Source organism: Trachinotus anak, unplaced genomic scaffold (genome assembly GCF_046630095.1).
Source record: "Trachinotus anak isolate AG129_WGS33_773 ecotype Australia unplaced genomic scaffold, CSIRO_AGI_Tana_v1 ptg000013l, whole genome shotgun sequence".
Lineage (NCBI taxonomy): Eukaryota > Metazoa > Chordata > Actinopteri > Carangiformes > Carangidae > Trachinotus > Trachinotus anak.
The window spans coordinates 23,899,035-23,921,236 of record NW_027273864.1 but is presented as its reverse complement, the minus strand read 5'-3'; the positions used below and the strand labels follow the sequence as shown (position 1 = coordinate 23,921,236).

The following is a 22,202-nucleotide window of genomic DNA, read 5'->3' as shown; positions in this document are numbered from 1 at the left end:
TTCAAATATCCTGCTTCTCTTCATGTTAGTAGTAGATGTTATGAGGTCATATTTATACATTTACTGTACAGACATTAGTATCTGCAGTAGATTTAAGAAAACTCATGCACAAGTTGTGGTGTCAGCTAATAGGAAGACTTCAGGTTTGATCAAGGGTGTTAATATGTTTGATTAACAGCCTTATTTGACCCAGGAGCTGCTATTTGCCTCACTGCTGTCCAACAATGTAATCATACTTAATGATGACTTTTTTATATTTGAAATGAAAAGGAAAGAAAGTTAAATAGTTGAGACCTACAAAATATGGGAAAACCCTGTGAGTTTCTGTGTCCTTCAGTACAACAACAGCACAGGGAGCACTGGGCCTATATCATGGAACAAAGAAAGGTATCACTCTCTCCCTTTCACTTTTATTTTCTCCACCATAAATGGCCTCAACAGACCAAAATGCAATGGGAAAAATACTGCGTTTTGAGTTAAAAGGGACAGCCAAGATCACCACTAACTGTGGTGGAGGTAGATGAGGTAGGTGGATGGGGAGTGGGTGCTCTAACGTAATTGGTTGTTAAATCATTCCTTAAAAGTTATGAAAACATATTTTCTTGATCAGCTTCTTTCTATGAGTGATGGGGGCCGTCATTAACAAAAAGATTTTCTACAATTCAAACAATTTTGGTTATTTCAGATAAGAGCTTTTGTGTATTTGTGATTTTGTGTGTGCTCTTCTCACTCATTTGAAGTGGACAAGGCTCAGTTGGGAAAAGGGGATTCCACACACTCCCATGAATCAGTCAATATCAAGTAGATTCGAAACCTCGTTCTCGGGGGGTTTAAAACAAACAGATTCAGGAGAAACAGAGTAACAATAGTATTGATTTGAAGCTGTGTTTGTCCTCTTTAAGCTCTGTTTTTGGTCTCTCTACCAACTCCCGATGGACTCTTTAGCCCTTAAATGCTATGTTCACCAGCTCAGCGCTAATTGTGTCTGTCTGCTGTTTGGTGGTTTTACAGCTGCCGGCGGCCTAAAAACAGCACTATGAGAGTGATGAGAGAGAACCAAAACAGTTACGGTGTGGAAAAACCTAAACACATTTGCTGAAAGATTGTAAAAACATCCATAAAGCTGAGAAGAATTACAGAGTCAGGTGATATTCAAGTTGTTGTCCATGGGTAACACTTCAGTATAAGTCCCCAGTTTTAGCATTTGTATTAACACAACATTATGTAGTTGTAAGAATATATAATTTATTAATGTATTCGTGAACAACTACGCCCACAAGTGGAAGCTACTGTATAAACTTCATAGATGACAATAACGCAGTTAACATTAAATAATGGGAGATGTTATGATTGCTGACAAATTTTTCAAATTAATAAATAATTAATTCTTTTATATCAGCTTACAACTTCATTATAGTATGTTAAAAACCATTTATCTACTGCTGATAAATGCTAAATGGGGGGAATTGTAAAAAAGTATAACCAAAATATTGCTTATACCTGCTCCAAGTACACTATTCACTGGAATACACAATAGATGATGATACGTAGTGATAGGTAGCTTGGAGAGCATAGACGGAGACAACAGTGAAAAACACTCAGCTCCATTTGCACTGGGGGTTTCTACAGTGCTTGTCATTTATTACTAACATACTCATACTTACCAAGATAGATAGATAGATAGATCAGTACTTTCCAAACTGTTCTTTCATTTGAACTCAAGTGTGGCCTGAATAAAATCAAACAATATAGCAATGCTCCTGCGTGGATATTTTTCCACCTCTGAATGTGGGCGTAACCGGACAAAGGCAACGGTCCACTGTGATCACACTGCATTGCACTCTATATATTCCATTACTGCTCACATCCCCTTGACAACTCTCAACTGACAACGTAATAACAATGTGAAAGGGGTCACTCATCATTATGGGCCTTGAGAAAATTATCATCTGAATCTGCAGTTCCCTTTGACTTTACAAAGCTTAATAGTGGGTTTCATCTTATTTAGCTTTCTGGGTTGCAACGTCATTGTTCAGTCACTGTTTTCAATGACAAAGCTCTAAAAGCCAACTGAATGCTTCTCTTAAGGACTGGTGAACATAGTGGAGCGTTTAGCTATAGATCTCTCCTGTAGGAGTTGACAGAAACCACCAAAAGAGCAGTAAACCAAAAGCGTTTCTTGCCAAAGTAGCAAGTATTGTCCCGCCTTCAACCACACCCAACAGTGATGTCACAGTGATGACACACCCTGGAGTACACTTCTTCATCGCTACAGCAAGGTGAGAAGTTAAACCGTGCGAGATTTTCAGCTGCACATTGTAGCAAACACCACTTTACTTACACCTCCAGCAGACATGGAGCATAATAAGCACTCATTCAGGAGTCCTGTTTGTGTCCAGGTGATGAACATAAGTCAGTTATTCAATCTGCTTTTAGTTCTGTTTAGCACTCCACCGATTCCTGAGGGAAATTGCCAGCTCTTTAGTTGCTAAATGCTCATCACTAAATTTGTCTGTCTGCTGTTTGGTGCAGGGCTGAACGATATTAAAAAGCTCTGTAGCGCTGACAAGAACTGCGGAGTCAGATGCTAATTCTCAGTGGATTGGTCACTGTAAGTGACCTATTTCACACTAAAGACAGTCATATGATCCATTGTTAATACAGAAATATTGAATATAGCAGCTTGAAGGAGAAAGTAAAGAAAACATGAATAAACTAGTGGAGGAACATGATGAAAGAAACACCAAGACCTTGACATCTGTAAAACAACATGTACAGTGGTAAGATCAAGGTAAGCCACAGCAGAAGGATTTTACATCAAATGTAGACTCAACAGTACAGACTCTAATGTGATGGTAGTTATGCACTAACCCGAGAACTGGCCACTCTCTTGTAATCAAAGAAATGCTCACAAAGGCTTCACCCACATTCTCCGTCACACTAAAGTAAAAACAACAAACTGGTTGGTGTCCTGTTGAGATCAACCACCACGACCTACGGAGGGGATGCATGGCTCCAACCCACTGGAATATGGCTGAAGTCACCAGCTAAACTTCATGCACCAGTGCTCACTTCAAATCCCAATATCTGGTATTAAAAGATAACAAATTGGTTTGCAAAAACAAATGAGGGACAAAAGTCGCTGCTTAACCAGCCTAAATGAAACAAATAAACCCTTGTGTGATACTTCCAAAAGTCTTATCACTGACTGGCTTGATGAATGTGAAAATGCTGTAGATCATGACCTTCTTAGTCACCAGATCTTAACCTAGTTAAACACCTACAGGCAATGCTTTCTCCAAATTACTTTTATATACCTATTTATTTTGCTAGTTATGTTGTCTTAGGAATCGTCATTGCTGCCCGTTACCTGGTGCAAACATTATCTGAGTGGAGGATTATGTTCTGCTGTAGTGGTCGAGTGGACAACGAGTGTACAAAGTGGAGAACTTGGACACCAGAGTCTTACGTTTGCAGTCTCAGTCTTGTCTCTGGTTAGGTTTAGACAAAAACCCAGTAAGGGAAAGGATCGTGGTTACAGTGAAATATCAACAAAATAAACACAACGTGTTTTGTGTTTTCTTAACCTTAACCAAGTGCTGTGAGTGCTTAAGTATTAAAAAGAAGGAGCTATTTGTTTTGCTGTCGCTACATACACAGCATTAGCATTAACAGCTGTTTACCTACCAGCCTGGAAGAAATGGTCAGTATCAAAATTCATTCCTTTACTCACCAAGAGCTGTCTCCAGCTGTGGAAAGCAACACCAATGTCAACTCTTATTTATACATCTTTCACTGCTTCTTTCATCTTCTTCTACCGAGGTTAGCATGCTAACCAGTTAGCCCTAGTCTGGCCAGACCATCCTGGCAATGTAGCGTCCACTCTGCCCCCAGGAGGTAACACTGTTCAGAGGGTGTATTTTATACCTTGAACGAAGAAAACGTACAAATAGCCCCTTTAGTGCTATTAATTAAATATGTTTTGTTTTTACATTCAGTATGAACCTTTTTTGATTTACAGATGTGTTATTTATCAGCGCTTCCTCATTGAATTGATAGAAAACACAATCTGGGTAGCAATTCATTTCTCTCAAAATGTACGCAACATACAGTTGTTTAACAGAAAGACAGTCTCTACGAGACAGAGTTACAACAGGAGATCTTGGAGTGAGACATGTGAGACAGCACTTTCCAGAATCATCATCAAAACACCAGGTCAGGGATTATCTTATGGAAGGAGGGCATTCATTCCTCCAATAGACTAACAAGGAACTGATATGTCAAGAAGCATTGAAGCTGCAGTGGCAGTTCACGGCATTTTACTAAAACATTTTCCTTACATCTGCCATGGCCACCAGATAAGCAGTTTACTTCAAATCCGCATGGTTTAAATGCTTCTTTTTTCACTTGAAAATGCTGCTTCAGTTCTACCTGCAGCAGTCATTGATATAGGATCCACTCTAGTGAGAATAATGCCCCCTGACGATCAGTATCGAAGGGGCCTGGTGCACACATAGATGTTAGGATGCCTGCTGTATCGTGCAATAAAATATCATCCTAAAAGGTTTTCCTACATAATGGGCCAAGCCTGAATTATATATTCCACTTTTTGAACTCTTCTTGAAACTATCCACTATCAACACACTTAAGGTGGCTTGCTTGTTCAGAGGATTTCAGGTCAGGTGGTTACAGTAATTTATAATGAAGCCTTGCGGATGCACCACTTTTAGCTGCCCTGCTGCTCTGTTGCTTCATTCCCAACTGGGACAGCATAAGAAAATCTGCAGTTTTAATTGCAGAAGATGCTGGTTTGAGGCTGATTTCTACAATTATTCCCTGGGTAGCACATAAGATTCTACACAGCCATCACTTATCAACACAGGTGTTGATAATGGGACCGCTTAGACGTCAGCTCCGACATCTGCATAACAAATGGATGCCTGGCCTGTAACCTGGGGACCACTCCGGTTCTTGCAGTCACACTCTGCCGACTGACAGGAAGGTGTTTGATTCAAATATGGCTCCGCTCAGAAATAGATTGCTGGGTTTGCCATGATGAGATTAGTGTGGTGCAGGTTCTGGAGAATCGACAGAACATGGAGAGAGCTTTATAACTGCTATATGGCTGATATGCCCTAGAATAAGAGTCTATGGGAACCAAAGAGAAGTCTTATTCCTCTGATGTCCTGTGGCGATTCATTTAACTTTGAAACGGCTGATTAAACCGTCTGTGCCTTCGTTTTAACAAAGCGTTACAGGATGACAGTTTGACAGTGAAACTTGTTTTATTTTGAATCTGCAGCACACTGTTTACACCTACCAGTAGCACTGCCATATTAAAACTTGCAATCACTGGTGCAGATGTACGTACAGGCAAATAAAGGCCAACTGGGTGAACTCAATTTATGTGATAATCTTTCTCAATTGCAGCTCCATCTCTGCAATTTAGGTTTTAAATTGTGGTTGCAAATACTCGAGTGTGTTTGCACACACATTCTTTTTAATTTATGGAAGACACAACCAAGGAAGGATGGAGGGCAGAGAAGGCAAGGAACAAGCAGAGAGGGATTTGTGCTAAATTGAGGTGTGCTAGTTATTCCTGCAGCATTTGTTATATCGTAGCAAATAAAAAAGTAGCTTGAGTAGACTTATCAGCATTCACACATGTGAATATTTACGGAATCTCTGTGCTATTGATTTAATCCTCTACACGTGGGTATCATTAACAGGGGCTTCTTAAAATAAAATCAAAAACCTATATCTCCTCTGACCAACTGCTGTGCAGGCTCACATAAAAGGCAGAATATGATTTAAGTTCTGTGAATATCTGTCTCAACCACATTCACCTACACTTTGCACACAGAGCACAAAAGCATATGTACATAGTGTTGAAAGGCACCAACACACACAGAAAATGATGCATGTTCAGGGAGATATCCACTACTTACGGCATGCTACACATATGACGTATTACATATATCTACAAACATGCAAATTACAAATGCATGCACAGCTAAGGGGGTGGATGCAGAGAGAGTGAGTCCATGAGCTGTATAAGAGCTCTTCTGAGATCCCTCCAGCCCACCGTGGGTGTTTTGTCTTTCCCGCGAGGGATGCTCGTTGTTTTGCGGAGGCAGGTTCAGCTCTAGGATTAATGAAAAGCTCCATCTTAGTCATGAAAAGAGCATTTTCACAATCTATTTAACATCATGCATACCAAAGGCTCACATTAGGCGCTGTTGACTTATGCTCGCCCACAGCAGTGTTTTCTGATACATTCATTGCCACTGCTGTGATCTTCTGTGGGTAGGCTGCCCCCCCTCCAGCCGTGCCCATTGAGTCTCTTGCATTTCTCATGTTCACTGTCAGAGAACTCATTCTTCAGTGCCGAGATGAAATATGGCACACAACTGGAGGTCTGAGGGAGTTATTGAAGAATTGAGAGTAATAAAGCTTCCCAGGACTTTAGTGTTCTTTTTGGATAATGTCTTTTTTTCTGTCTGGCGATGGATGATTGTCCACAGAAACAGTGGGTTCAGTGGCACAGAGCATGATATTAGCCAGTTTAGTCAAACCTTTATAGGTCAAACACAGCACTCTGTGAGCTTGCTGTGAGTGGTACCAGGTCATAGGATTGTAATGCAGGATGCTTCTATCCCAGTGGCCAGGCTGACCTGACAGAGACTAAAGTGGTGTAATAGGCTGTAGTGGAAAAGCTTGCAGAAGTGCATTCCATGAGTGCTGGATGTTATTTCAGCAGTTGCTTCTGGTGAATTATTTAGTGCAAATGGTTGTAATTACACGGTGACTACAGTGGGCGATTAGTGTTGTGGCATGTCTAGATCTTTGCAGGAATCACAGGACTACATGATGAACTCTAAGGCATTCCAGGAACTGCCTTGTTCTCCCGCTCGCCTCCTCCCCACCGCCCGTTCTCCCTTTAGCTCTGTCAGCGATTTCTCTCCTGTGAGTGGCTGGCGTCAGGCAGGCCCTCCCAGAGCTTTTAAAAGGCTGTTAAAGGTCCTTGTGAGACACAGCCCCTATCCCTCCGCAGCCACCCACACCCTCCACCCAGCCCGCCGACAAAGCCCTCTAAGCAATCACAGTTTCTCAGGATGTCAGCTAGCATTATGGTAACCGCCCTTACGCCTGCGATCAGGGCTCAGCCATGCAGGGTAACTGGGGCAAAGCAAAGGCAGTTGCTCATAACAGCCAAGGCAGAGACCGGTCATCTTCGCCACATTGACCTTTGAGGGCCTCTTCGAGGATCGTGAGGTGATGGCGTGGGCGATGAATGATGGTGAAAGTAATGCTCTGATTCAACTGTTGGTATAAACACAGAATGTCTAGCACAGCAGAACAAGATGCAGCTAAGACTCAAATAAAACCCGAAATGTCATCCAATCCATTTTTTAAGGGGAAGGCAACTGGAGGGCCCATTATGTGGCCCCGCTCTCCTGTCCTGTCCAGGTTGTTTCGTCTGTCAAGGTAAAATGGCAGGACTGCAAATTCTGCTCGACAGCGGAAGCTCCCCTTAGGGAGACTAAGTGGCGTCAACCTGTCGTAGTCACACACTGTTGCTGACAAGGTGATGATGAACAACTTTCATTAAAAGGCAGAAGATGGGCTGTTCCTCTGAGAGAGCATGCTCCGGTCTTAATGTCAAAGGGAAAGGGCCAGGGCTGGAGGCCAGGAAGCCTTAGAGCCAAAACTCTATATGATTTTTACAAGTCCTATATGTTACCAGGATGCACTTTCAAAAATTCACCAACAAGGACTTACAATTACAGGCACAGGAAGAGGTGGACGCCTGCTTGGATTCGATCTCTCCCATGAAAATTGTTTGGGTCTTGTCACAAGCTGTCAACATCGCAGATGCTGCAGCAAACATAATAATATGTAGATACATATTGGTTAAAGCTAGCAGTGATGATGGCTCCAAATGGCAGTGACAGGTAACTGTTCTGACAGTTTAAAATTCAGTACCCAGAAATCATGGCTGGAGAAGTCATTTAACTGCACACAGCAATACTGGCAAGTCTTTGCTTTAAAGAGACAAGAGAAGCAAAAGCTCCAAGATGGGAAAAGAGACATTGCTGAGTTCAGTTTTGTATAGTCAGAGCACTCGCTTGCTGCTCATTAGGAGGAATTTTTTATTTCAAATTTTGATTTGTCACATCTATGGGTTCCCAAAACCATATTTAGCGGAGGGGCAATGGGTTAGACTTAGCTGGACACCTGTTGAATTCATATTCCAAACAAATAGGAGGCAGTAAGTTGGAGTGTCCCCCCTATTGTAAGAAACAAGAAAATGTACTCTTTGCTCTCCCTTCTCCCCGTCCCCTGTGCCATAGTGGCCTTAGGGCATCCTAGTGGGCTGCTCCACCAGTGGCCTGGGGGATTGTCAAAAAATCAATAAACTTTTAACTATGTATCTGTCATTCTGCGTGCACATGAGATCATGCTTTGTGCGTGTTCAGAAACTGGTCATTCACAACCTAGTATCAACCCTCACCCTGACATTAAGCTAAAATAAATCTAACCTCAACATAGGGCAGTTGTTGAAATGTTGCCAAACCTACAATAGATTGGGGGAATAATGTTTTCCACACAGATTTACCTTGCAATCTGATTATGTAACTAGTAGGTTGTTCTCTTCAGATGAGCTCTGAGAGGTCAAGGAGGGCAAGGGGGAGCAGCTGGAGCAGCAGCATGAACAGCTGAGCTTGAGGAAAGAGTGGAGGAATGTCGCTGCAACACAGGTTTACAGCCTCCTCACAGTTACTACTTCTTCATCGTCTCATGTTGAACTGAGGACAGGCTGTATGCAACGGAAGTACAAAGTGAGATGAGATGGGACAGGCCAGTTAGCTAGTTAGCATGCTAATTCAGTGGATAGCTCACAACACAATACACTGGCGCCTTTGACTTAACGTCAAAAATGTTGTTTCTTCCCTTCCCGTCCCTCAATCAATGCAGTTTAAGTTACGCTGGATAAGGTGGTGGCTTGCAGCCTGAATATGAATGATAAAAGAAATTTGTTTTTCTAAATGAAATTCTTGCTTGCTGTCGCTTAAAAATGTAATGCAGAGCCCTCATTATATTTTGAATAAATACAGCATACTGTTGCTGAAATATTGACTGTTTTTGCCATCACACTGTCAAACTGCTGGGAATTCTTGACAGATGTTCAGTATCTGTTAGGGAGTTATGGAGTCATACTGTGTGGCATAAAAGCAAATCCCCTGCCTGAATTTTGCAGCTCATCACAGGCAAAAAAAAAAAAAATTATGAACCACCTGCTATAAATGTTCCATCATGGGTCCAAAACATACAAAACTAACAATAATAATTATGATAATAGTAATAATACTTATACCCATATTTCTACTGGGATTAATACCATCATAAATACATTCACAGTGAGCTGTAGGATCAAAAAGATTGAAACGCACATCTCCATTGATTATTCAGCGGAACAAAAAGGGAAGATGTGGAGCGCTGGATCCATTAGGGTCCACTAGCAGAATGTAAATTATGACATTAGGAGCAATAAAATAGCTCAGATCTCCCAGTAAACACTAGTGTCTGAAGTACTCTGGTTGCCAGCGTATGGCTTCAAATGAGACACAGCTCCCACACCTGCAATCTATCCACAAATCATTACTGGCCTAATGAGCAACATCAAACCATGACATTACGACACGTTACTATAATCTCCATGACAACTAGGATTGCAGAAAAAGAGATCTGTCACTGTCACTTCCTTTTCTTTATGCCTGCTGCAGGTTTCATTCCCTGAAACTTTACATCATCAAATTTTGGCATTTCAGACTGTGTCATCACTGGCTCATGTAGGTGCAGCTATTGCTGCTGCATGTTATCCCTTTTTAGCATTAGAGAAATGTATCTACACTCACTATCGCAGTGACCACACAGTGTTCAATTACATTGATTTTTCTTCTTTCTTTGCTATCCTGCTGGGTATTTTACAAGCTTGGAGTGGACCATGAAAGAGAGGCAAGTGGAAGAAAACAACTGTTGTGCTGTTTTATTGTATCATTTTCTTATCAGATCATTTAAAAATAAATTCAAAAATACATGGTTGTCAAATAAAAAACAAGTCTTCTTTGTTTCCTCTTCACGGCCCCCTGGTAGTCTCTTGAAGATATATCTGTGTTGCCAAAAACAAGGTTTGCTTTTAAACAAACAATCTTAAACAACTGGACCGAAGAAGTTTTACTTCGACTCTTAGCAAGATTTGTTATTATTGTAAATGCATTCACATATGAAGGTAAACAGTGACGGTATGGAGGTAAATGGTGAGAGATTGATAGTATTTTAGTCAGGATCTAGAATAGGTCTAAGGATGGCAATCTGTACTTTGTGTTTAGTGAAAATTATCAAATTTACAAAGATGGTGAACATGGTAAACATTTTTCCTGCTAAACATTAGCATGTCAGCATTGTCTTTGTGAATGTGTTAGCAAGTTGAATACATACATACATACATACATACAAACAGAGGAGAGCCTCTGAGTCTCTCTTCTGATTGGCTGTCTGTTTTCTGAAAATTTAGCAGATTTCAGGTAAACACTTCGAGAAACCAAATCCAGCAAAGATGGACGCTGGGTCCATGTAGGCCATGCTGGGGGGATAGCTGAGGGTGGTGACTGTTTTGTTGTGACATCACAAAGTTATGGAAGTCCTGATGGCTTGTTTAAGGACACAGTGATACTTTTAAATATTTATATAGCACCTAGACCTGCTTTATAATCAACAAAGAAGGAAGTTTTATTTCTTAATTAAAAACAACACTGGTTTCAAAAGTCCATCCTAACGGGTGTTATTCTGGATACAAGGTTTTTGTAATAGAGTGTGACTGTGTTTGCATGTATTTAAAAATTCACATAAATAATATGCAGCGAGTCTTACTTTGTGCCAAAAGGCCATTTCGAGTTTTTACGGAGCACATTACACCTGTTCATGAATTTATGCATATCTCATCAGCCACACTTTGTTGCATGAGAAGCACTTTTCATATTTACGAGCGCTATTGTTTTGCATGTGCACGGTTGGAGTTACTGTGCTTGTTTAAACGCTTGCACTCATCACAGCAAATTGGATGGCATTTTAATAAGTGGTGCTAACTATTTTAAATTAAATTGATTTCTAGAAACAGTCATGTCCTTGTTTAGTTATTACCTCAGATACTGACAAAATAGTGCCATCTTCCAAATGGGTTTCCAAATATATCTTTGTTAGACATAATGGGCTATGAAGGTGGAAAGAAAAGTAATCATAAATGAGTTTCTAAGGTTGTGTCAGTTAATTAGCACCTGATTAAGCGTGGTCAGTGGAGATGTCCACACTGCTGAGAGATTCATCAAAAGAATGCCCAACAACCAAAACTGTTTTAAGTAAAGGGAATAATTATTAGGACTGTTTCACAGGGGCAGACTTAAGGCAGAACAATATAAAACAAATGAGCTAAGTTCCACAAAACTGTAGCAAACAACAATAAATAAATACCTAAATGGAGAATGATGGCAGTCCATTTAGTTGTGCACAATAAAAGCACAAACACGTCTTAATACAGCCATGTTGTTCTTTTGTTTTTTGAAGTAGAAGTGATTTTTGTACAGGAAATGACTTGTTATATTTGCTAGTGGTAGAAAAAAAAATCTCATTAGCAGTCAAGCTTCACACTCTGTAAAATTGTCAGTGACATCCTTCTCTCCTGCCCCTGAAGACTTGTTACAGTGTTCAGGGCAAGTTGTGAGGGCATGGCAGTGTAAACTGATGTTTGAATTGTGACATGAATGCAGACAGAAAGGCAGTGCTATTTTCTGGAAGAGACATCTTTCTCCTCTAACAATGTCCCTTTCCTTTTCATTCAGATAATCTCACTTGAGATTGCATTGTTGTGCTGTCTTCTAAAGTGTCACATAGCAATTACACACTTGCAGAGACCTGCGATAGCCTGAGGAGTTAAGATGTGAAATATTCTCACTTATAGGCTGATATCTTGGGTATATCTGATGTTTGTTTTTTGTTTTTTTTCTCCCCCTGTCTCTTTTCCCAGGAGATTCGGTGGTCAGGTTAGATCGGTCTCCTACTGTCCTGTTTGTCAGGATAATCTCGATCAGTAGTCACAGTAGTAGGCTATTCTTCAATGTGAACCATAATGTACGGTTTTTACCAGGTTGAGTTCTGATAACAAGTTACATTTTGGAACAGATACTTAAATCCCCTATGCACCGTGTAATTTTGGACTGTCATTCAAGAAAATTTACAGTTATAAGAGAAATGGGTTGAAATCTGTGGTTGCCAATCAAAAGCAAGGGTCCTGTATCACACTGTGAAACATGCGTTGTCAGGGAGTTCAGAGCTCTGGCAACTAAACAAAGGCCTTGTCAAAATTCTGACAAGAGTTAGAAATTAGGACCAAAGTCTCCCAGTGTGACTGCTGCTCAGACCCACATCTACTAATTAATCAGAGTGTGGCATGAAGTCACACTGAATACATTTGCTGACAGTAGTCCTTGGTAAGTACATGTAGATACCACATGGGCATGTGTTTAAATTGTTAGAAACACTGATATTGTCCAGTGTGAAGTCAAACTGTAACTGAGATTTTATTAGACCCTTCTCAAATAGTGTAACATGCAAATAATGGGTAAGATGTACAGGGGCCTTTTGCAAAGATTTGATGATCCCCATTCGAGCAAAACCATCCTCTTTGCCAGTCACTGGTCCCCACAGAACCAATAATGTCATAGTCTGACATCAGTGGTCTGTAAAGGTCTTCGTGGGCCTGTAATTTTTTCCCACAGTGCATATTAAGTAAACTTGAATTGAGCTCATGTCTGGCTGTGCTCCTGTCACATTTCACTAGAAAGTTTCCGAGTCTTTATTGACAAGCCCTGTCAAAGATTACCCTTAGCGGACTCTCTGTAACAAAGACACCAGCAGTGAGTTTCCAGTTAGCATCTTGCCACACATGCAGTGAGACAAAGCTGGTGAACAGAAGGCGATGCAGCCTACACACTGACCATGCATTACATGGTGAGTGCCCATGCCCACCTGCAGCTTTGGAAAAAGTCCTTGTGCTGCCAACATCTGCTGCAGGTCTCAAAGGACCTGTGGGCCATAAACAGCTAGCTTGAACCTGTGAGTGTGTTTTCCTTTGATCCACACAAGAGTTTGAAGGATAATGAAAACCGTGTTCTTGAGAACCACAAAAATAAAATCCACACACATATTCTCAATGAAAAAAAGTTTCCATTGGATCACAGATTCATCCTGAAGGTGTCTGAAAGGTAACTTTACAGGTTAAGGAACAGATGTTCACACTCATGGGCTAGCAGTATAATGTAATCAATTATGCATAAAAAAAGATTCCCTGCATGCATAATAAAATGAAGTCTCTCCGAAGGACCGCCTATAGATCCAGCACCTGCTGTTGCAAGAAAATGCTCTGTCCTACACACAAGAATATAAACATTTTCACTGGAGTAATGTGGAGTCAGCATCTTCCTCTAACAGATCAGGACTATTATCTGAATCTGCACCAAATTGTACAAACATATCATAGATGTCAAGAGACTGACAAAAATGTCAAAATGTCTATGTCTATAAAATGTCAGGGAATTATCAAATATATTTTAATTAATATAATTTCTTAAATTTCAAAGCGATGTTCTGAAATTCCTTCTTTTATCCAACTAAAACTTACATTATTACATACATTCAGTCTATACCCATATTAATATTTTTGCTTCAAGAGGGACTGAGACAATTACATAAAGAGGTCATCTTCAGTCCACTAATTGATTGGATGGACAAATCGTTTGAACTCTAGACATAAGACAAAAGCACCATTAGTATTAATTTAGTGTAGCAGTTCAAGCCAAGCAAATACATGATGAGTTAAATGGTAAGTTATAAAAAAAAAAATCCTGACTGCAAGACCCTTCAAAAAGACTGTTTTATGCAGTGTAAGATGTGCTTGCCCACAGCTGACTATAAAACCCATTAACTGTTTATTGTCAAGGGCACATGATCGGGATTTCTTCAGAAGCAAACAACTAGGTTTCCTAATATTCTTCAAGCTATTATTTTCATTTAATCGCATTGAAATAATTTATCACATGTCATTTGTGATTTCATTGAATTTCTGTTTGTGGTAAAACATGTCTGACGTCATAAAACAGCGGCCCCTGGAGGCAGCTGCTGGAGACGAAGGAAGCCAGGTGAATTCACCACCTTTTCATTAAAACGTTGGTAGCTTCTTACTAATCAGACAGGACTACCTCTAAATTAGTCCTGAAGTTAAACCAACTTCACTTTCAGTTCAACCATCATAGGGAACGGAGCAGACAGAGCTCAAGGAGGCAAGTGAGGTAGGCCACGTTACAACCCTTAGCTGATGTCTCAGAGTAATTCATCGATAGTTGTCGATGCACCCAACGATGCAAAACAAACTGGAGCCGCTTGTGGCAAATTCGGCATGCTTTGTTTTCAAAAATGTAGAAAGACTTTGCAGATGAAAAGATGATTGTAGATGAATCGGCTACTTATTAGTTTGAGCTGAAATCAGTCATTAGCGTTAGACTGAACTCCAGCTGGCAGCAGCGGGTACAGACTTGGAGATTTTATTTCGTGAATTTCCAATTTCCAAAATTACTATTAACTTAAAAAAAAACAAACAAACAAAAAAAAAAACATGTGGTGGGAGCCTTAACTACCTACATGGAAGTGTAGAAACAGGTGGACGGTAGCACCTTGGCCATTTCTAATTAGTGAATATTAAGGGGGTCTTCTGCTTTAGAAACACGGAAGTGTAGTCAATGTAGAATGAAGAGACTGTATTTAACACTTTGTGGCCATGAAGAAGGTCCAGATGGTCCCAATAGGCCACATGTAACTGCTACCCATTGACCTGCACTGGCTTCCCATGGCTGCCAGGATCACATTAAAGTCACAAATTCTTGCCTTCAGAGTGGCTTCTGGGTCTGCGTCCATCTACTGGAACTCGGTCAAACAGGGTTATGCTTCTCGGCGACAGTGTTCCTCCAAGGACATCCCTGCCATCCCCTGCGCACAAGGCAATCGCAGTCAAGACTGTTCTCATCAGTGGTTCCCCAAAGGTGGAGCAGGCTACTGAACGCTACCAGGGCAGGGGCGTCCCTCTACATCTTCAAGAATGTTTTGAGGACTCATCTCTTCCGAGAGCACCTCCTCCCTCGCCTGACACCCTAACATGCCTAACTAGCACCTACTATGCAGTCTCTGTGCGCTTCTTTACCTGATCCTCTGTTCCTATTGAACAGATCTTATTGAACACCAAAGCCTCAGTGCAGTCTCCTGCTGCACTGAGGCTTTGGTGTTGCCCCTCATTTGTGAGTCGCTTTGGATAAACGAGTAAATGTAAATGAAGAACAATAGTTTTCATCTTAAATTGGTGCTGTGTGAAAAACACCCCCTTACCTGTCTCTTTTGTCTGCTTGTTGGCTTTACTGATAGCAGAAAAACCTGCAGTGGCGCCATCTGTAAACTGCACAGTTGTTAATACTGCGTAGGTTGCTTTGCCTAATTGCAGGGTTCCTTGTGTGGCTGGGCTTGTGTTACATACAGGCAGGCGTGCTGAAGTTGTCAGTGGTTGTGTACAGTTGTACATAAAGACCTAAGAAGCACCTGGATAAAATCACCTGTTTGCTGTGTGATCCCCGAGCGTGTGTATTTTGATAAACATGATCTGTTGGTTACATTTTGGAGATTTTCAGCCCTGCTTTGCTTTTGAGCTGTGCTGGATATGGAATATTACATTTGGTAAACTGTATAAAGAACACTGAATGCATACTGTGTTATGTAAAATAAGCATATAGATACATGAATGGAGGGATGGTTTGTAAGTCGTTTGTTTGATACATGCATTGATATTTATGATGTGCATATAAGCTTTTGAATGAGACTGGTTTATTGTATTTGACTAGGGCTGCAATTAAGGATTATTTTCATTACAGATTCATCTGATGATTATTTTCTTGATCAGTTTGTCCACAAGATATCAAAAAATAGCAAAATTGCCTTTATAATTTACCACATGCCAAGGTGACATTGATAGTCATGCTTAGTTCAAATAATGGTCCAAAACCCAAAAATATATAAGATGATAAAGATAAGCATAAAATCTTCACATTTAAGAAGCTGGAGCCAACAAATGTTTTGTGTTTTTGTTTGGAAAAAAATCACTAAAATCATTCATTGATTATCAGAATATTTGCAGATAAGTTTGCTGACATTCAGCTAATGGATTAAATGACTAGTCATTGCAGCTCTGTATTTTACCGCTGATTTAATGTCCATTGATCTGTCAGATGTTTTCTCAATTAGCTGATCAGTAGTTCAACCTCATCACAATTTCTCAGAGGTCAAGTTGACACATTCAAGCTGCTGTTTGTCCAAAACTTAAAGACATTTAGTGAAATGTCACAGAGAAGTCAGGAAAAACAACAAATGTTGACATTTTAGAAGCTGGAACAAGTGTATTTCCATTTTTTTTGGCATAGTTTGCTTAAGAGATGACTTAAATAATCAAAATAGTTGCAAATAATTGGCCAAGTGATTAATCGCTAGTCTTCACAGATGTAGTATTGACCCATTTTCTGATACAATATACAATAGGCTGCTTGTGTGCTGGTGCAGGCCCAAGTAACAGCGCTTCAGGGTTCAGAGTCAAGTATTTTTCACCGTCAGTTTAAGTAAAAGGGGGAGTTGGTACACTCGCCTGGATTTAGTGGACCCCTGTGGGATAGCATCAGCAGGTAACTGTGCTAAAATTAATGGGCAGAGCCTCTGAAAGTTGGAACAAAGCTATATTTTAACAGTATGTGAGGTTTTTTTATTTTTTCCCAACACATCAATTTTTTGCTGTGTTACAGAAAAGACATTCTGGTGAAGCTCTGTTGTCTTGTTGCTGTAATGGTGTGTAGGGTTAGAGGAGCTGTTTTTTAGCTCATCCCCTGTTGTCTCCCAAAGTATTAGGTGCAAACACTTGAATTTCCTCACGATCAGGCCGCTCTGTATCTTCTCACGGATACGCTGGTGTAAACAAAGTTCTTTTCTCTGAAGATTATGACAAAGTTGTGCTGTGGATTTACTCCCCGGAGTTTGTGGGTCTTGCATATTCGTATGAGCTGCAGGAAAGTCGAAGTGCATGCACAGTTTTGTGAAGGCGACGCTGGTGACGTGTCTGGTGTGAAAAGAGTTGTGTCTCTCAATTTATGTGAAACGTTTTAATAAAAGGATTCAGATTCAATAAACAGATTTGAGGCCAGATCGAGACTGGACCTCGAACAGCAGCTTTCACTCAGGCACTCGATGTTTGTGCGATTGTACATTGTTGTTGTTCCCATTATCTTGAAAAATCTAACAAACACAGACTTTCAAACCACTTGTTCTTGCTGATATGCCCCAGTTTCCCATATGTTACAGATCCAAGTGATTCTGTTGGAAGTAGGTCTCTGAGGGGCGCAGGTTTGATAAGACATGAATTCCTTAATCCTGACAGGCAGGCAGGTCTAGCTCAACAGATACAGTAAATCAATCAATCTGTCTGAGAACTAACAGCCTTCTGTATCGACTCAACTCCCCCACCACCTTTACACGCAGACACTTTCTAGGACATGCACAGTAGTGGCTTGTGATGTAGTCTGTCTTCATGTTACATGTTAAGCTGTTTCAGTTTGTAATGATTAAAAAAAAAAAAAAAACGTATTTGACCCACAAGATGAAGTATGCTAGGCATCATTACCGAACACCGCTTAGAGTCAACAGGAAGCTTGGAGATGGTTCACCTCATGCCATCTTTTCACTGGACCATTAACCAGGCTCACAGGGTGAGTGAGTGAGAGAGAGAGAGCAGCCTTTGGTGCCAGAGGCTTTGAGAGACCACGACGTTTGGATATATTTTAACCTGTAGATTCAAGATTCAAGCCTGCCCTGTGAATCGTATTCAACCCGGCCCCCAAGGTGTGCGTGTGATGATAGGTAGGAACTGAAAGCTTTATAGGATAGGGAGGAAACCTGGTATCAGCGGTGAATACAAAGTAGAGTCGGTGCTTTTTTTTTTTTTTTTTTTTTCCCCAGAAGGAGAGTCTAAACAAGAGTATGGGGGACTGAGTGAATCAAGGATAAGACTCTATAAAGATGAAGGGTGGGAACTGAGGAATGTGAGGGTGTTTGTTTCATCATTTCAGCAAGATGATAGTCATTGAATCAGTCAGGCAGCGAACGGGAAGTCAACAGTTTCTAATATGCTCTTCTGACTCCCCAATGGTTTCCCCTCATAGCATCTTCATCCTTTTTAAGCAGCACGAGACTTCTCCCTGCACTCTTCCAGGGCAGGAGAATCAGGGCTTGTTCTCACATTTCAGTCCATTTGTCTCCTGCTAGATGCAGCTCAGTGATCTTAGCCCTCCATTAGCCTGCACAGAAAAGCATCCAGTGCAAGTAAACAAAAAATTTAGGGATGGTCCATTTCTCCTTCCCCTCTGTTCTCAACCTTGTCTTCCAAATGACTTACGATATCTTCAAAGTAACGCATTACAATCGCCGTGCCAGAAAAGCACCGCCCTCGCCTCGTGTTAATAAGCCTTGTTTGCATGTCCTAAAATTTCTGTAGCTGGCACAGTAATGGAGCAGCTCTCTGGTGTGGTTGTCATAGAGTTGATATTTTCAAGAGATAAATTACACCCGTGTTTCCTCAGGGTTCTCAGGGAAGGGAAATCAAATGGCCACAGTCAGCTGTTGCATAAGATCATGTCTTAGCAAGATTTACCACATATCTCAGGGTTCTAAATAAATCACAACTGTCAACTGCATTTTGCTGTTTCTGTAATTAATGCGCCTCAGAGTTAAAATATTCAAGCTCCTCGCTGCAATCTCTCCTTATATCTCACAGTGACAAACATGTCGGATGTGGAGGCAAAGAGATTGGGATCATTTCAATCAATTTACTTTGTGTGAAGATGCTTTTCCCATCAGACTCCTCGGGCAGCGACGAGCAAAATTTGTGCATCATACTGGACGTGATCTCATCAGTCTGAATAAACACAGTCATTAACCTGTTTATGACTTCATAAACATTTCACATTTTTGAGGAATTCATGTCGTCATTTAAATTACATATGTCTTCTTCCCACTCTGGAACAATTAGTCAAATAATGAGTTGAATCACTTTTGTATCACTTATTGATGAAAAACTCTGGTTCCAGCTCCACCAATGGCAGGATTTCCAGTTTTTCTCAGTTTTTCTATCACTGCAAACTGAAGTGTTTGGTCGGTTTGTTACAGTTTTCTGATATTTTGAAATTATGATGAAATGGCGTAAACAAGGACACAACCGAACTTGTGAATTCAGAGCAGAATGTAGAAATGATTAGCTCTCCTCTGTATGGAATTTAAGTACTGAATAGATCTTGTTGTAGAAATTTGCTAAAGTTCAAGGTGAAATTTGCTAAAGTTCATTGATCTACTGATTATTATTATTACAAGAGATTTCCCTCTCAAGTTGGATCATTCATTTCATTCTCAAGTTGGATGAAAAATTTGCTGCAGAAGTTTGTTGTGATTAGCTGACCTGACTCCTCGGCAGAATTTATATTCTACCCAGCTAAAACATGCTGAAGGTTGTATGGAATAAATATGTGAGCACAATGAACCAACCAGACAAGCCTCGTAATTAGAGCAAACTGTGTGGTCAGCTAATATGATAATTGTTTTGAAAGCTTTTGCTGTTATTTTCTATAATTTTGTTCACATTATTTGAGTGTGCACTTCAGCCAGCTCTGCTTTGAGGAGTACTTTCCTCTTTGCCAACTGTTTACTCTGACAACTGTGGTCACTTATTATGGTGAGTAAATCAAAAATGGAGGGAAACGCCGCTCAGGCACCATTAAGCTCGGCTGAGGTGCTGCAGCTTAAAAAACTGTGAAGCATAAGAGAGGAGCAAGCACACATTCAGGCTGCACGGATCTGAGTGAGCGGAGGCGTCTTTCTATTGTGAAACATAACACAGACTGGTATCAAGATTGCTCTTTGTCTCAAACGCATAGTGTGACAGCCGGCAAAAAAAAGACTGTTCATCAAGACATTTTCTGTAGTGATGATGGAGGCGTACGAAGGCGTGAAGATTCATTCTGTCAAAATTATGGACTTTATACTTCAGTTGCAACCGTGTTGGAAATTTTTATTCCGGTAAATTACTGTCTCTTAAAAAAAATCTATAATATTATGTAACATTTGCATATGATGTGATGATGATGATCTTTGCATTGATTAATTGGCGTTTATTGCTCCAGTGTGAGCATTTGCTACTTTTCTGTCATTTCTATCTTTGTAAACTGAATACCTGTTGGTTTTGGATTGTTGGGTGAACAAAACCAAAGACATCTGAAGACATCGCCTTGGATCTGTTTTCTAACTTTTGTACACAAGACCACTGATCTAATTATCAAGGACATAAACAGACATTCACAAACATTTGTTGTTGCCCTAGATAATTCACAATTTGTACCTGATGTAGCTGTAGAAGTTGGCTACAGGTACAGCAATGCTGCACAATATCATACTGAAAATGACAAAGCAGCAACTCTTGAATAAAACAGAATGTTTTCTAGTAGAACAGCGACAGAATAGTGTTTTGCAAACTAAGAGCAACACTGCGGGTTTGGTCAATCTTATTGATGCATCTTTTTTTTAAGGCTCATTTCAGTCGCTTCTCTCTTTCGGCACAAACATAGCACCTCGTCTGAGCTCTCCAGTCCTTGTGTGCAGCTTCATCCTGCTCTCGCCATTCATTTTCCTCAGGGCAGCCTCCTTCTACCTTCCTATTGATCTGCTGTGCACCAACATGCTGGAGTGTCAATTAGAGAGCCCCTCCTGCCCATCTGTCGGAGGAGAGCTGCAGCATCTCTAAAAGTTTCCCTGGCTGGCTTTGCCATCCAGCAGCTGCTCGGGTCTCCGAAGATGAAGAGGGGGATAATCTGCTCACAGTAAAAAAAGATGTATCCTTGTTTGTATTTATAATATTCCTTTTGCAGTACTGATTGGACTGTAAAACACTCGGGCTGGAGCTGTGAAATTTCTAATTGGAAGCGATTAAAAAAAAATATGAGGTGCAGTTTAAAGGTGGGTCTGCAGAACACTTTCTTCAGCTTCAAAGAGAACTCATCTTAAGTTTTTTTTTTTTTTTTTTTTTTTTTTTTTATTCAGGTGAAATGCATTTATAAAGTCAGGCGAGTTGAGGAGAGTGGAAGGGACATATGTTCCAACAATGCTACAAACAGACCCAGTGTTTGTAGCATTGCATCTCAAACAACCTGAGTCTACAGTACTTTTGTTTGCAGATCTTTCTGGATCACATCTTCCCCTTGCTATTTATGTTCTGTTAAAACACAAACTGTCTCTAGACTGCCTTCAAATATCAAAAGACTGTTGCAACACTTCCTAAATATCAAAATTGTCTGAACGCTTGAAAACAAATCTTGGTGACAGATGTGTAGGCGAGGCGAGAACCGGGTACAATGTAAAACAACACCCACACTGCGTCTTCCTGTGCACAGTCAAAGTAACAGTTTTTTTTTTTTTTTTTGATAATATTTCAGTCGAGAACTCTCATTAAGTTGAATCTTATAGAATAATGTTATCAAAACACAGGAAATCTTTAATGTTATAAAAAGCATGACTGTAAACAGACAAGCTTTGGTGTTATCAGAGTTGCGGGGTTTCCGTAGGTTCAGCTGCGGCTGTAGCTTGCGAGCTCATGCAACAACACACTGACTTGCCTGAAGGTTATTGTATTTTTGAAATGAATGCATAGTCTAATCTATTCTGAAATGTGCACCTGAGGAAAGGCTGTTCTCCTGATATGAATCTCCTGTAATTCCTGCAGCTGTCTTTGACATTTTGCAGTTGGTAAGCATTCCTGTTGTCTTTCTCAAGTCTCTGTTGTACGTGTTTATTGAGGTACACCGTCAGGTGCTGATTTGTTAATACACATACTTTGTCCTCTCATTTTGGTGCCCTTGTGACTTTTTGTGTGTATGTGTTCGTTGCAGTGATTCAAAGGCAAACCAAAGCCGCCGAGGTAGATTTATATTGTGTCAGGCTTGAAAATTGTTAAATGAGCCACAGCA

The 22,202-nt window shown here is 40.5% G+C and overlaps 1 protein-coding gene across 4 annotated transcripts in view; it reads left to right on the top strand.

The window, feature by feature from the left end:
- The window catches only part of LOC139631134 (metabotropic glutamate receptor 4-like), a 152,791-nt gene that overhangs the window by 4,570 nt on the left and 126,019 nt on the right, over positions 1-22,202 (top strand). The window contains exons 1-2 of one of the 4 annotated variants that reach the window (XM_071495115.1): positions 14,106-14,405; positions 20,875-21,195. The exons of 1 other annotated variant lie outside the window; for it this stretch is intronic. The gene's annotated coding sequence lies outside the window, so the exon portion shown is untranslated. Of the gene's footprint in view, positions 1-14,105; positions 14,406-20,874; positions 21,196-22,202 lie in introns of those variants that run through there. 2 more of the 4 variants (XM_071495113.1, XM_071495116.1) reach the window with 2 other exon arrangements.